The sequence below is a fragment of the Diachasma alloeum genome, unplaced genomic scaffold (genome assembly GCF_001412515.2).
Source record: "Diachasma alloeum isolate Michigan unplaced genomic scaffold, Dall2.0 Dall_scaffold_00186, whole genome shotgun sequence".
NCBI classification, from domain to species: Eukaryota; Metazoa; Arthropoda; class Insecta; order Hymenoptera; family Braconidae; genus Diachasma; species Diachasma alloeum.
This window is the reverse complement of record NW_021680352.1, coordinates 303,772-308,901: the sequence shown is the minus strand read 5'-3', so window position 1 is coordinate 308,901 and position 5,130 is coordinate 303,772. Positions and strand designations below refer to the sequence as shown.

Sequence of the window (5,130 nt, the reverse complement as noted above, 5' to 3'; positions counted from 1 at the left end):
CCCCCGGTTTAGTCATCGACAAAGCCCGACATCATGGAATAGTCGCACGAATGCCTAATAAACCCGTGACAACGTCAACATGAAAAATAATTAAATCCGCCATTCTCCGAACGTTAACCACTGTTTGACCATAATACAGATAGATACATTGTCAAGTATTTATACATCTAGTTCATGCGAAAATGTTCATTGGTCATGGTGAAACGTTGGTTATTCGTTACCGCTGTGATGCATTCTCATCGTAATTGATGAATTACGGGTGTAACACACGTGACTAGGTTTATTCGCATCATTGAATCATCAACTCAATCGTTAATGGTTGATTTCAATGGGAATGGAGGGGGACCATTAGAACAACCGCGAATGCCCTCGTTACGACCTCGCGCCCCTAAATTTTTTCGAAAATCCGTGAAAGAATTTTTACCGATTCTTCAGGTTGGCTTTTGAGCATTGAGGATTGAGTCTTGAGTTTTCCTTGAGCCTCGAATTTTGAGGCCCTTGTTATCCTCTTGACTATTTTTTTTAGAATTTGCTAAGGGTTTCCATCAAGTCTTGAGTCGTGAGTTTCGTCTCGAGTCTTGAGTTTGTCTTGAGCCTAGAATCTTGAGTCTTGAGTTCCATCGCAAATCTTGAGCTTTCCTTGAGCCGGCAATTTTAAAGCCTTTATGACCCGTTTTTTTTCATTCGCAAAGACTTTACCAAGTCTTGAGCTTGAGTCTTGAGCTTCATTTCAAGTCTTGAGTTTGTTTTGAGTCATGAGTTTATCTCAAGCCTCAAGTTAGTCTTGATCCTCCAATTTTGAAACCCTTGTGACACAAAATTTCTGCACAACTTTATCAAGAAGTTCCACCAAATCTTAAGTTTGTCTTGAGCCTCGAATTTCATAATCCTCATGACTCAAATTTTTATTTTTTACTTCAAAAAAGTTTTCCATTCTTTTTCCTCTCAAGACCATATTTATAATGGCCCTCAGAGCTCTCAAAGCCCTCGTGACCCTCGCGACTCTTGTGACCCTTCATAACGAATCCCAAGGAATTCACAAAAATATTTTCCCCGTCTCTCACCATGAAACCCCATATTCTCTCAAAAAATATCCAAAAATCATGCTACCTAAAATACAATTTGCTCATGGAAAATGAACGATGGTCCAATGTTTGATCACGATAGCAACAAAAAGATATCACACCCATTTTCATCCAATTTAACCCGAATGTGTACACAAAGTGCTGGGGGGGTCCTTCGCTGATGGAAATATGATTTGATACCATGGAGCCGAGTGAGTGAGTTATGCTATAGCCAAAACTCGTAACAGTACTCACTCTTTTGAATTTTCACTCGTTTACCCCGACTGGGGGATAAAGAATCCTCGTGTGCTCGTTTTAATAAAAAATAATAAAGTGGGAGTCAAATATAACTTTATGACGAGATGAGAGAGATGGAGAGGGGGAGGGGTGGGCGGGAGAGAAGGGTTGTTAATGTATGGGAGATACCAGTTTTGGAAATTTGCGGAGGCTATTGTCGTAATCATATTTCGTCCCGAGTGGAGCCAGTGTTGCCGTGGCTCTAGATGAAATGAGATTATTTTTTCGGGGGAGACGAGTGGATGAGTATGGATATGGGGAAGGGATGTTGCTTCCTGTTTGAGCTTACCTCACCTACTCATTTACATTGGCATTATGTATTCAGGGGTGAATGTGAGATAACCCGAGGATACTTTTGATCCAATCTTGGGAAACAGCCGGGGGAGGTTTCCGCACAAAAGATCGGGTAGATATTTTTTTTTACCGGGTTATTGGGACGCAGCGCCGCGGTGACGCTGGTGGCCGGCGCGCGAAGCACTTGTGGTGCAGGATACATTCGATGAAGTGTTGGGCTGGCGGACAATCGTTAATGTGAGGAACTGAGAACAAATATGTGGGAGTAGAGGATATGGAATTGGATTGTGAGATACCTGTGGCATCCTTAATTACCCCGAGTCTGCAGGATTGGAAGACATGACCAGGAGGTGAACAATATTTTGTAATCTGTACCAACACTTGTTTCACGCTTTCATTTTCCATTCTTCAATTGTGCGTTGGAACATTGGCTACGGAATTTTAAACGCTGATGTTCCTCAATACCTGTTCCCAATATTTGTTCTCTGCTCCTTATATTTTCGATTGTACGACGGTCCTGAGGGGAGGTGGAATATAATAATGTCACGATCGAGTGTTATACATATTGTTGAACAGAAACATTCAATTATCATTCTACGACTGCAGTTGAGAAGTTTCACTCAATTGTTGATGTTTTGTCACTTAGTTTTTGCTAATTATCTCGGGATCCGAGGGAGATGGCAAAATTGTTGCCAAGAGCTTTTCTAAAGGTGATGAAATTGCCTCCGAAAAAGGTCTCTATGAATTTTTCTGCATCTCTCACAGATGTGACGATATCTAGCAACAACTCTTTTACGCACTGTCCTTCTATTTCACATCCAAAGTTTTGGCAAATCCCATTAATTTCTTCTTCATTTTTCTGTTTCAAGTAACGTATCAAATTTTTCTCAGGATTAGAATGAGTAAGATGGGACTCGTGCTGAAACACACAACGAGGGTATAACGCTTTTGAGAGCCATGAAGAAATTGACGCACATAACGCTCAAGTCGGAAAGCCTTAATCCATTAAGCTTGAAATCCCCAACGTTCGCCAACAATATTTACACATGAGGAGTAGGGTAGGGGGGGGAGGGAGTGGATGTGTGGATATCCTCGTGGAAGAGGGAATAACGGTAAGAAGTGGATGGAATCCGAGGCAGTGCACAGCAACGCCGCTCGAACTGTCGTGACGGATTGGTAGAAATTTAGTCCTGATCGGTTGTGCAGAAATGACAGCTCTCGGGCTTCGTCTAGGATGACATGGAAGCCGTCCCCCTCAGCAAGTATAACTTATATCCCCCCAAAAAAATTATAATCTGCAGAGAAGAGCTGCCAAAACCCAGCAGACCAGAATCTCTCTCTGAAGCTTCGGTTAAAACTGCAATTATTTCGACAGCGAATGCTCCTACGAAAAAATATCACAAAACATTTTTCGTCGGAAATTCAATTCTCAACAAAAAATGTCCTCATGAATACGCCCGTATCTCCGACAGAATGCGAGATATCTGCCTTCCTATAACTCGAGGGAAAGCATATCGCTTCTCACAACCGTTCGTTACGCGACATTCGCTAATATCAAGTGGGAAAGTGATAATTAACCCCGAGTGACCTCCCCCTCCCGCCTAATTAGATTGTATAATCAAGATTGACTTGGAAAAAAGACGAGTGGAAAGCCCCAAGGGTGAGCGTATGTGTCTCTTGGCTGGATTCGTCGTTTGCTTTGGAGATTCTCGCGACCTGTTTAAAATGCATTGGCGCGCAGAAAAGCCCCCAGTGGCTTCCGAAAACATTGACTTTGCATAATATTGAGTCTACCAGGATAGTTTGACCATGAGCAATATCCGTCCGACCTCCCTCGCCAGATAATGGAATTTAAACTGTTGACAATTACGATTAAACCGAAATTTTTCGCTATTAAAATCACCCGAAAGATCAATTTTCCCTCGAGCAACTGAACCAACAGCGCAAATAGTCAAAAAAAAAAGAATTAGAATTTAGAGAGCGCGGGTCCATGAAATCCTCGAAATTTCATCAAGACCATGTGAAAATATACCCCAGCCAATAAAAAAAAATGGGAGAATATACTTTTTCCCCATTGCAAAACCATAAAAAAACAATCATATATTGACAAATTCCTTGAGCTCACCCGCTCATGTGGCAATATCATAAACCGGATTTTCCATAAACACTCGTGCACTCGGAGAAAAGAGGACGCATTTGGGATTCCCTTTGGGAATAGGTGAGGAATAAATTTATCCCTCCCCTCCCGGAAGAATGGAGAAAGGGAACAATTCGACAATCCCGGCTTCCAATCGCTATTGGGGGATATACAAACCCAAGATCTGAGGGTCTTCTTCGTCGCGTATATAACCTTGAAGAAAGAAATCTCTCCCTCGGATCATTGATGGATTTCACCCCCATTTCCAATCCAAATTCATCCCCTTTTATTGCTCTTTTCTAATACATAAATTTTTATTAGAGTCTATTCGATTAATTTGATTGGCCATTGATGTTCATACGAAGCTAGATATATATCAAGGACCCATAAAGATCTTTATAAAAATGTGAATTTCATGTCTCCCATAACTACTTAAAAATCTGTCCAACTCAGCGAAGTTTAATTAAAATACAACTTCTGTAATTGATACTTCACAACATCTTGAGAAGTTGCCGTACGAGATAGAGCTCTCGGTGACATTCCGACAACCCTCGAGCAACAATAATAATCTAGAAATACCCGAGCCCCGGTGAAACTTGATTTACAGAAGTTAGCGAGAGCCTCATCAATACGGCAATTCGATAAAAAAAAATTTATGGTGATTGTAGTCGAGATAAATTCATCCTATCGGATCACCCCGAAAATAGTATCATGCATGTATGTATGAGACCCTCTAAGTGTGTATATTGCCTCGAATTACGATAAAGAAAACTAATGCCAAACCCCAAATTCATATTCTCGAGTGTCCTCAGGATGGCATGTAATCGTCGTACGATTTTCCAAAACCGTGAATTTTTCTTCCTCAGGACGGTCTGTAATGGCCCCACGAGGATATAAAAATTCTTCCTCAATACGGCGAAACGATTCGTGGAATAATCGACTGGAGGGTCAAGCGGAAATACCGGGGTTTCAGCCATACATCAAGATATAAATATTCCATATAAATTCAATGGGGAATTGTAAATATTTCACACAAACGAAAATGTGCAACCTTGGCCCAGCCTTGAGGCAACATTGCTCCAATCCCAACCTCTCACCTGACACCTCCGCTAGAAAAAAAAATACAATATCCAAGTCTTGACAGGGGGAAATAGAACAAAAAATAACTTCAACTGAATTTTTCTCTAGACATCGCTGAATTTCCAGCCCCTTCCATTCTACCCAAGTATTTTTGCCAACAGCAATATAGCCAGAGCATCGACAGTGTTTATCAGGTAGGGCGGCCAGACTTGGATATTCCACTCACGCAATCTTACGCCCCCCCCCCCCCCCCCCCCC

At 41.7% G+C, this 5,130-nt stretch overlaps 1 protein-coding gene across 2 annotated transcripts in view; it reads left to right on the top strand.

The window, feature by feature from the left end:
* Positions 1-5,130, top strand: part of LOC107048255 (E3 ubiquitin-protein ligase MIB1) — a 175,963-nt gene that overhangs the window by 145,323 nt on the left and 25,510 nt on the right. The window lies entirely within an intron of this gene.